The 12,080-nt window shown below is 39.1% G+C and overlaps 1 protein-coding gene across 1 annotated transcript in view; it reads right to left on the bottom strand.

Moving 5' to 3' along the window:
* LOC127432784 (14-3-3 protein gamma-like) overlaps positions 1–12,080 on the bottom strand; it is a 678,408-nt gene that overhangs the window by 275,040 nt on the left and 391,288 nt on the right. The gene's annotated exons all lie outside the window — the stretch shown is intronic.

Raw genomic sequence — 12,080 nt, 5'->3', positions numbered from 1 at the left:
CAGCTGAGGAAAGGACAGTCACTCAGGAAGGAACTGACAAGGCAGAAGCCACTGGAAATGAGATTTGAATTGGTGGTGGTAGCTGGGGAAAGGCCTTGATCTAAAGCTGTCACAGGGGACAGGACTGGATTGGCAGACCCCTCTTTTGGTGCTGCAGTAAACACGTGCACCTTCTGGGAAGCTGCAGTGAACTCAGGCGCCTCCTGGCGGTCAGCAGCAGACTAAGATTCCTCTTGGTGTTCATCAGCTGATGCTGGGACCAGTTTCTTCCTCCTCCTCTTCCTCTCCTGAGTAGTGGGAAGAACAGTTGCAGCAGGCACTTCCAGTGACAGAGTTTTGTTGCCTTTGGACCGGGGAAAGATAGAGAGAGTCCCTCAAGGCGCACATGGAGATAAACTAACACAGGTTGATGGCCAGGTCTATGATTTCTGAAAGACTCTCACCTACATGCCTGTCTGGAACACACGACCTGATAGGCTCATTCATGCTGGCAGTGAACAAGTCCATCAGGCAGACCTGGTTGAAATCGAGGCCCAGGACAAAACCAGGAATGCAGAAGCAAACTCCCTTACCGACCTGTTCTCCTGGCATAGATCAAAAATCTTCTCCGCACGGAATGCTCTTCGGGCAGCAGGAGAACAGGGTTTCAAAAAGATACCCATGATTCCCACTGGGTCCAGCTGTGGACATATTATTCACACTTCTGGAAGTAGGACCCAATGACAGGATGAAAATCAATGAGCTGTTATTAAAAATAAACAGGAACAGAAAATCCAAACAGAGGATCACAGGAACAAACACCAAACTGACTGAGGCTAGACAGAGTGAATATCTCACATAAATCAATCTGGTGAAAACATCAAGCTAGAAGGCACAATATAAAGAGAGGATAACCTATGAGGAACAGGTGAAAACCAATTAACATAATGAGGAATAAACAAAGACTAGATAAGAGAGTGAGGTAGAGGGAAACGAGCAGGCAGAGTTGGAGAGCACATGGCAAAATACAAACAAAGACTAAGCCGGGAGTTCAGAAACGATACAAACACACTCATACCAAAACAAACAGAAGAGACAGGACAGACAGGACAGGATCAAGACAGTATTTTTTAGGTTGTTTGCTCATCTGCAATATGTCTATGAAACGTTTCCTCATGGATGTCAAAAAGACATTCAGCAGATGTCTTTGAGATGTTTAGAATTTAGAATGTTTGTAAATCTGATCTTTTGATGCTTAGCAGATGTTAAATAAAATGCTATGCTTTCCAGATTAAAAGATCTAAAACAGACATCTCGGAGATGTACGTGTGCTAAGTGGGTTGTTTATTAGACTAAAGACAACTAGTTCGCTGGAATAAGTATACATTCTCAGGAAAGAGACAAACTGTAAATTCATTGTTGTGATTATAGAGTCCATCTCGAAGTGCAAAAAAATGATTAATAATGTCTATATTGGTCTAGATTATAACAGCTGCATAACGAAATACCTGCTGACAGAGCCCTGTTTTTAGTGTTTGACAGTGAGCATCACGTTTGCTGCCTATCTGTTAACAAATGACATGCACATCTCATCCATGCTCTCATTGTCACCTGACACAAAGCAATTTTTGACACTTTATGTTTATTGTGACAAGTATTTTGCCCTATGAATTTCTATGTGTTTACGTAAAAAATTATACTTGAACGGTGTCAAGGAAATAATAAATTAATTTCCACAGAGCTGTAATAATGTAGATGATGATTAATATCGAAATAAAGGTTATATAGTAATTATTATAAAGCATAATAATTTAGGGAATTTTAAACAAGTGGATCTTGTTAAAATTTTAGCTGGTAACATATGGTGGTCATTTTGTTGGAACATGCCTAAACATCAATCTGGTAAACAGCAACTTTATGAAACTGATGACAATCCCCTCCCCCATATATATATATATTTAATATGTTAATTCAGTGCGATTAATTACATAAAAAATAACGTGTTAAAAAAATTTAAGCAATTAATCATGCCCCTTGACACAGATCAATTCTGTAATAAAAGTACAGATTTTCCTACCATATGAGCAATTCAAGCTTGAAGTACATCTGTTATTAAGCACAACTAGTCAATAGGTGGCAGCGCACCTCAGCAAACCTCACAAGCTCTGCACCCACAAAATGAGAACTGCTCACTGGAGGATGCACAACAGGTGGGCACAGCACAACAAAAAACAGGATTTTAAAATTTTCCACTACTTTTAACTTGACACAGCATCCTAAAAATGTGGTGTTTATGACACCGAATACCTGTTAGATCCTTTGAACACAAAACACATCCATAACTGGACAATTTGGGAGGGTACATCTGATAGAGTTTTAGGATGAGCTAACCTGTGGAAGGTACGCTTGGCCAAGCTAAGTTTCCTAATAAGATCAACCTATGATACACTTGCAAGCCCTGGAAATTTGTTGCTGTGGTATAAGAGAAGAGTTGTCCCCTCTGTGGGGCCCCAAGAGCAAATCTGCAGCACATCTTGGCTGAGTGCAAGACCGCCATGGCACGAGGGCAGTACAAGTGGTGACATGATCAGGTCCTGTGAAATCTGGCAGAGATCCTAGAAGTGTGTATAGTAAAGACAAACAAAGGTCATCAAATGCTCCTCAGAGGAAGTTCATTGACTTTGTAAAACAGGGAGCCGCCACAAAAAGCACTGCATGGAGGGAAGCAAGATCAATCCTGGCACCTGGGAAGGATTGGTCAATGGTGGTCGACCTTGGCCAGCAGCTGAAATTTCCTTCTGAGGTCGCTATTACCTCCTTGAGCCTGGGCGTAATGTCATAATAGGCATCAGCTAGATAAGTCATAATAATTAAGCTTACTGTCCCCTGGGAAGAGGGACTGGAGGCAGCCCATGATAGGAAGAAGTTAAAATATGCAGATCTGGCTGCTGAGTGCAGGGAAAATGGATGGAGGGCTGCCATTTACCCTGTGGAGGTAGGGTGTTGAGGATTTATGGGAAGAGCAATACAGCACCTATTGAAAGACAATGGTATCATTGGATCAGCGTTGAAGAAGTCTCTGAAGGAAATGGCAGAGGAAGCTGAGAAAGGGAGCTTCTCATCATGGTTAAGAATGAAGGATGAAAAGTGGAGTGAGCAGAACTGAGAAAGTAGTAATAGGGAACATTTGTGATGAGGCAGTATTTAAGGGTGGCTCCTGGCTGATGACCCCCTAGCTAGATGACTGAAGGTACTGGTAGAGGTGTGGCAGGCAATAATGCCCAGTAGGTTTAGACAGCTACCTGTGCATCTGATTATTATAGGCCCAACATATTATATTTATAAATATTCAAAATATTATGCATTATTCATGAGAATTATCTTTTATTTGGAAGCCTTTCTCAGAAAATAATGATGAATGAGATTAATTAATTAATCGGCATGTAATTAATATGATTAAGCATTTTAATCGATTGACAGCCCTAATAATAATACCATTTGTTATCTCTAGTATTCATACTATAACCTCTATTTTAAACTAAATTCTATCAATATGTCTTGTTGCTTTCAAATTATTAAACAGTTCATTTTATATTTTTGACTGCTTTGGGCCATTATGTAACAGACCTTGGATGTGGTTGATTACCGTTGATTCTGATGTTTGTTCTAAATTAAATATTTTCCTTTTATAAGGATTACTATTTAACAGTACATGTTTTATTGCCTCTGAGCAACCACAATTTCCACAATTACCTGATCCATGCTTGCCTATAATGTATAAAGAATAATTTAATCCAACACGGCCAATTCAAAGTCTTGATATAATGGTGTCATTTTGTCTTTTGTATTATTTAACCCTTAAGGTCCAACTGCTTTTTGAATGTTATACATATGTCTCCCTTTTGGTTCTTTATCCCATAACTCAAGCCATGTCTTCATAACAGATACCCTGATTGATCCTTTCACCTCTGATATACTTGGTACACTTTTATCTGTGGATGTTTTACTGCTTTCTGTATGGTCCACCTCAGCGCTTCCTTTCACTGTTACATGTGCCGACCTGGCACCCATAAGAATGTAAGAATATAAGTATTCATAATTGTCATGCTCTGAACAAGCTCTGCCAGACTTCATACAAGATGTTTTGTCTGTATGTTCACTGACTGCTTGAGATGCTTAAAGAGACGAAAATTAAAAATGAAAATTCTCTTATCATTTACTCACCCTCATGTCAAACCAGATGTGTATGACAGTCTCCTTGGCGATCATGATTTCAAGCTCGATTACACTTCCTATAGTGCCTCTAACGCTCTGCACATGTGTCAAGCACTAGGAAGTGTAATCGAGTTTGAAATCATGATCATGCCTAGAGGCTGCAATGGCAAGGTGTACGTCCAATTTAAGACTAGATTTCTCCACTTGGCTACATATAATCCTAAAAATCTTATAGCTGAAACTTGTTCTGATTTATTTATTTTTATTTTTTTGGGGGGGGGAAAAATCAGTAGTGTTTTTGCTACTGATAATCGAAATCCCCATTTATTCACTCACGTTTTCACCTCACTTACTGCATGCTTTTCACTACAAATAGAACATTGCATCCTCTTTTTTACAAAGATCTTCCTATTCCAGTATTAATCTTAGAGAAGATATTGTTAATCATGATATTAAATAAAATTGGGCTGCAGACACTCCCTTGAGGAGTACCATTCTCTTCTGGAAATATCTTTGAGTATGAGGATCCCAGCCTAACTTTAATTGTTCTGTCAAATAAGAAGTTCATAATCCAGTTGTACATTCTTCTGTTAATTCCCATTCGATCCAGTTTAAGTAATAAACCTTCTTTCCACATCATATGATACTCTTTTTCTACATCCAAGAATACTCCCAGTCCCACTCCCAGTTAGCAGAGTGTATCAATGATATCAAAGTTTGGATGGCTAGAAGTTTCCTTCTACTCAAATCTGACAAAACAGAAGTACTGTACTAATTATTGGAACAAAAACCTATAAATAAATGTAAAAAAGTAAGCTGCTAAAATATAATTTGATTCTTGATGAATGTACTGTTACTTCGTCTTGTACAGCAAAGAATTTAGGTGTTATATTTGATAGTAATCTGATTCTGATGCAGAAAAACTTCCCGAGGTTACCAAGGGCTGTCTGATGTCCGACTTCCAGTGCTATGTGTCGCTAAGTGATGACGACTATCTGCAGCCTGTGCAGGCCAACATCACTTCAGACTACTACGATGGACTTTATAGAGGATGAACTGAAGCCAACTTCAAGACATGAGATACTTCACTGCTACTGCCTGAACCTTAGACTCAGAATGGACTTCACTGAAATTAACTGCCACAAGCTTCACAAGCTTCCACCCTGTGATGCCCCTCACTGACTGTTACTTGTATCATCTTGGTCAAAGGATGGACAACACTCTCTTAAATTGGAATACATAGACAATAAATTAATTGCCAACTAAAGCCTTCATCAGCCACATAACAAAGGACAATGCATCTATGTGCACTTCCGCAGTTAATTCAAGATGGACTTCTATGGGAATACTTTTGTGCCAATTGTTTTGAATGTAACTTTTCAAGAAACAAATACAAATATAAAATGAGAATGAATAAAAACAATCTGAAACTGAAAATATAAACTGGGAATGAATAAAAACAATAATTTTACATCTGCCGGGCTTTCAGCTGTTCACAGTGGATCGCATTGCGGAGTTAACAGGGAAAACGAGAGGCGGTGGAACATGCTTTTACATCAATGAAAGTTGGTGTACATATGTAACAACATTAAAGAAGATGTGCTGTCCTAATCTGGAAGCACTCTTTATCAACTGTAAGCCTTTGTTCTCGCCACAGGAGTTTTCCTAGTTTATTCTGGTGAGTGTTTATATTTCTCCACACGTGTGTGTGAACACAGTGCTGCAACAGCTGGCTGATCAGATCACAGACACGGAACAACAACACATGGACTCACTTACTATTATTCTGGGAGAATTTAATAAAGCTAACCTCACCCGTGAACTGCCAAAATACAGACAGCACATTACATGCCCTACCAGAGACAGAAATACATTGGATCTTTGCTAGACAACAATAATAGATGCATATCGCTCTGTCCCTAGAGCAGCTTTGGGACTCTCTGATCAATGTCTGGTTCATCTTCTTCCAACCAACAGGCAGAAACTAAAATCAGCTAAACCCGTAGTAAAGACTGTAATGCCAAAGAGGATGTTTACAGAAGTGGGGATAAAATCTTTTACAATCAGGCCAGGAACACACTGTATAAGGAAATCAGAGTGGCTAAAAGAAGATACTCTGATAAGTTGAAAAACAAGTTTTCAGCTAACGAACCTGCATCTGTGTGGAGAGGCCTAAAAGACTTAACTAACTTCAAGACACCATCCCCCAACACTGTACGGAACCAACAACTGGCTGACGACTTGAATGTGTTTTACTGTAGATTTGAAAGGCCCAGTCTCACACCCCACACCCACTCTGACCTTCACTTCACACAAACATCAACACCTCCTGCAACCCCCCTCCTCCCCCCTCCTGCTACTCAACCTGCACTTAAGGTCTGTGAAGAGGAGGTGTGCCGTGTCTTCCAGAAACAAAAGACAAGGAAAGAACAGGGCCCAAATGGTGTTTCACCCACTTGGACTCCATCTTCACACAGATCTTCAATAGATCACTGGAGCAGTGTGAAGTTCCCTGCTGCTTCAAACACTCCACCATCATTCTTGTCCCAAAGAAACCCCAAATCACTGGACTTAATGACTACTATGACCGTCACTCTGACGTCTGTGGTCATTAAGTAATTTGAGAGACTGGTGTTGGCCCACCTGAGAGACATTACTGGATCTTTTCTAGATCCCCTTCAATTTGCTTTTTTGAGCAAACAGGTCTGTGGATGATGCAGTCAACATGGGATTGCACCATATCCTGCATAATCTGGACAGACCAGGGACATATGCAAGGATCCTTTTTGTGGACTTCAGTTTGGCTTTCAACACCATCATCCCAGCTATTCTCTGGACTAAATTACACCAACTGTCTGTTCCCATGTCTATCTGTCAGTGGATCACCAGCTTTCTGATGACAGGCAGCAGCTAATGAGACAGGAGAAATTCACTTCCAGCACATGTACGATCAGCACTGGTGCCCCCCAGGGATGTGTGCTCTCCCCACTTCTCTTCTCCCTGTATACCAATGACTACACTGCCAAGGACCCATCTGTCAAGCTCCTGAAGTTTGCAGATGACATTACTGTCATCTGCTTCATCCAAGATGATGATGAGCCTGTATACAGAAGGAAGGCTGAACAGCTGGCTCACAGGTGCACTCAAAACCTGGAGCTGAACATGCTCAAAACAGTGGAGATGATAATGGACTTAAGGAGGAACACTCCAACATTGACCCCGCTCACCATTCTAAACAGCACTGTGGCAGCAGTGGATTCAGTCAGGTTCCTGGGCACTACCATCTCACAGGACCTGAAGTGGGAGACCCACATTGACTCCACTGTGAAAAAGGCCCAGCAGAGGTTGTACTTCCTTTGCCAGCTGAGGAAGTTCAACCTGCCACAGTCGCTGCTGATACAGTTCTACTCATCAGTCATTGAGTCTGTCCTCTGCACTTCAATAACTGTCTGGTTTGGTTCAGCTATGAAATCGGACATCAGAAGACTACAAAGGACAGTTCGGACTACTGAGAGGATAATTAGTTGGGATAGGGTTAGTACACTGGGTTAGCACACTTCCAGAGTGAGGAAAAGGGCTGGAAAAATCACTCTGGACCCCACTCACCCAACCCACTACCTTTTTGAACAGTTGCCTCCTTGCTGGCGCTACAGAGCACTGATCACCAGAACTGTCAGGCACAGGAACAGTTTTTTCCCTCAGACTATCCATCTCATGAACAGTTAAAACTGCCCCACTGAGCAATAATTATGTGCAATACACAGCTTAATCTATTTATATTTATCCAGCATACCCTTCCTCTTCTGCCATACATTCCCTAACATCTGTATATAACAGATTTGTATTTGTACATTCGTACATACACACATATAGTATACTGTATATGTGTGTGTACATATTTATATATATCTACACACACACACACACACACACACACACACACACACATATATATATATATATATATATATATATATATACACACACACATACATATACTGTATACTGTATATATATATATATATATATATATATATATATATATATATATATATATATATATATATAGTCTTATTGTGTATTTCTATATATACTCATTTTTTCTATTCACTTTTTATTTTTATTCTATTTTTTTTATTATTATCTCTGTCTTGTTGTTGTATTGTTTGTGCAATGGAAGCTTCTGTCACCAAGACAAATTCCTTGTATGTGTAAGCATACTTGGCAATAAAGAACATTCTAATTCTGATTCTGATATAACATCTCAATCCAAGAAATAAAACTTTGACCTGCGCAAAATTCCTTTAAAGTGGAAAATATATATTTCCATTCTACTTGATCAGATGCCTTTTAGGAATCTAGAATTAAAATAGCAACTTTTTCATGATTTTGCCATTTTTTAAAGACAATATTCATAGTCAACAAACATTAATGAAACCTGTTTGGTCTTCATTTATAATGGAAGTAATACATTTCTTTAACCTATTTGCAAGAATCTTAGTAAATAATTTAAGATAATTTCCTAGAGGAGCAATTGGTCTATATGAAGACGGATCTATAGTCTCTTTATCTTTTTTCAAAATAAGTATAATATTTGCAGAATAATTAGATTCAGGTCATTTCTTTTTTCCCATAGAATTTATAAACATTCTTAACAGAAGGGGTGCAATTTGGTCAGAGAAGGTTTTATAAAACTCTATACAAAACCCATCTGGTTCTGCTGCTTTGCCATAAGGGAAACCCTTAATAGCCACTAAAACTTCATCCAATGTAATATCCGCATTTAAACTTTCCCTTTCTGCATCGCTTAGTTTGGGAAGTCCCAGAGAGTGAAGAAAATACTCAATATCTATCTACTTGATCTGCACTGCACTTAGAAGTATACAACTCCTGATAGTACTCTACAAGTGTCTCATTAATTCCTAATGGAGTGGTGATAACAGCACCAGAATTAGATTTAATTTTATGGAAGGACCTGATTCAGGTTTTGCATGTAAAAGTGTGAGAGTCTGTTAGCGGCTTCATAATTAATTTGTGTTTAGTGATATATTTAGGCTTTTGGTTTTGTGTTTCATCAGTATTTAGGTTTTACCTCTCAGGTAAAAGCAGAGGTGGTGGTGTATGTTTTATGATCAACAAATCCTGGTGTGATCAGAGGAACGTACATTCTAAGTCTTTCTGCTCTCCTGATCTGGAATTTCTCATGATTCTGTGTCGACCATTCTGGCTACCGAGGGAATTCACAGCGGTCATTATCACAGCTGTGTACATCCCCCCACAATCCGACACTCAAGGAACTGTAACCGGGATAACCGGGATTATAAGCAAACAGGAAACCGCGCACCCCGAGGCTGCGTTCATTGTGACCGGGGACTTTAACAAAGCCAGTTTCAAATCAGTCGCACCAAAATACCACCAACACATTAGTTTTAACACACGAGGGGACCGGGTTTTGGACCACTGCTACTCTCCCTTCCGGGATGGCTACAAAACCCTCCCCCACCCACCATTTGGCAACTTTTGACACTATTGCACTTGTGTATATGGCTGTGTGACAATAAAAGTGATTTGATTTGATATTTTTTCCTACAACTATTTTGTTGCGATAAGTTTTGAGGAGCAACAGACGAATGCCTTAATCGTCATCAGCAGGACATCTGAGGCAGCCTGAGGTAAGTCAGTATAATTAAGACAAGCTAATAAATAAATAAAAGTTATTACTTTTCTGTCAGAAAAGTTTTCTCTTTTCGCCCAGTCTGAGTTGTACGTTGTAAATCATTTTTCCTTTGACGCTGGTGGCTCGTCTGATTTTGTTTTGTCGTCTCCCTCGTCCATCTCTCCACCCATTTCAAAAAACTGACAAAATAAATAGAAAGTTTTTAAGAAGCTAGCTATCAACTGGACTTACCACTTCACACGATGGGATTGTGGATGTGGATGCGCGCGGCAGACCAAGTACTAGACGTCACGTAAGCTTTCTTTCTGCTACCAGTCAAATAAAAGTATACACATGGCCAGTCTTCGCTGTGTTTTACCCGTTTACGGACACAAGATTGGATGAATGATCATATCCAGGAAGACAACAGAATAGCAGTAGAAGGAAACCAAACGATATTGATTTATTATTTATTGGAAACTATGAAATTCTAATTTCGATGTACATTTTCACAAAAGAACAGGACAATTTGTGTCCCGGGAAAGAATATTAATTTTCCAGGACAGTCGCTCAGAAAAGAGAACAATCCCGGGAAAACCGGGACGAGTGGCAACCCAACGATTATACGGTTTTCACATAACTAACCAACGGAGGCTGCGCAATGCACATGCGCTGCCAACACAAAATGAACGAATCTTCTGAGTCACATTAAACATTGGTTCAAAATGAACGAATCGTTCATGAACGACCCATCACTACCAGAACAGCGAACGAAAATTCAGGGAGCGTAACTGAAAACTTTGGAATCGTGTCTGAAAACTCTAGCAGAGCATTCCTAAATCCTGATCAGCAAACGGAAGCAGAGAATCTCGTTAACAAAGGACGCGGTTTATCTGAAGACTGAGTTTAAATTTGGCCTTTGATTTAATTTTTTCCCAATTCAGATTTTTTTTCTTCATTCTAATTTTATATTTGTATTCGTTTCTTGAAAAGTTACGTTCAAAACAATTGCCACAAATATAATCCCATACTTGCGGGGGCTGTATGGAGGTAGAACGAAAATAAGGTGCTTTTTCAAACTGTACAGAGACCAGTTTCCTTAAACTGTTCCATTCATTCAAAAACTGTGTAGGTTAAGCCGTTAACTGATTAGACAGCAAGGCAGCATACCATAACAGTAAAATAATAATAATAATAATAATAATAATAACAACAACAACATGCACATTATTATTATAATTAATTATTTCGTTTCCATTTCGGACATTTGCCAGGTAAAATGAGATACCTAACGTAGTAGATAGGAATGGCTATGGTTACTACACGTCAGGAACTAATAAAAGGAGAAACACCAGAGAACGATCAAGCAAGAACAAGGTATGTACTTTTATCATATTTAAAATTCTTATCATTAGAAAGCGCAAACTCCAGTTCTCCAGCTTCAGTATTAGACCACTGTTTTTCGACATCAAAGCAAAATCAAAACGCGACATTAATGGTTTGTAATAAAGAATGTAATAATCGTATACCTGTTTCATTAAAGCTGCTGCTGAATACGCTATGTCATGTCGATGCTTAAATAAACAATATCCGTTAGAACTTTTAGTCCAAATTGTGCACATTTAGAGAAACATGCTCATTCCGATTTCTTTGGGGGTAAATTATCTTTATTTTCTGCTAAATGATGTGATCGGTAAAGCATTCAACTGTGATAATTTTCAGAAAGATAGATGGCGCTAGAGCGTTACTTTTGGCGAACATTTAGCTGTCGATCCAAATTTTATTTTATTTCATTGTTCATTTGTCTTACTCCAATTTTAATATTTTTTTATTTGTCTTTTAGTCTTCATTTACTCGTGATCATTATTTTATTGTTCCATTGTTCCATCTGCCTTCTCAAGTTCATCAGTAAGATTAGCTTATGATTATCTACAACTAGCTAAAGCAGGCACAAGTGCAGACCTTATAATGTAGTGCCAGCAAGTGCCCTGCCAACTGACCCTGTAGACTGGCCTTATTTACCTTTTTTTTTTATTAGGCTAACTGAAAATTGACACCTTATATACTGCTGATGTATTGTCAATATAAAAAAATAATAAATACTAATGTTCCTTAGAATTAATTCACTGTACGTTGTTTGTTTACTACGAAACTGCACTTTGAGACAGGCTTAAGGGTTGGGGGGATCGGTTTGGGGGATCGGTTTGGGGGTTATAGACACACTGACGGG

This window comes from Myxocyprinus asiaticus, chromosome 42 (assembly GCF_019703515.2).
Source record: "Myxocyprinus asiaticus isolate MX2 ecotype Aquarium Trade chromosome 42, UBuf_Myxa_2, whole genome shotgun sequence".
NCBI classification, from domain to species: Eukaryota; Metazoa; Chordata; class Actinopteri; order Cypriniformes; family Catostomidae; genus Myxocyprinus; species Myxocyprinus asiaticus.
The sequence above is the reverse complement of the archived record's forward strand: the minus strand, read 5'-3'. Positions and strand labels throughout refer to the sequence as shown.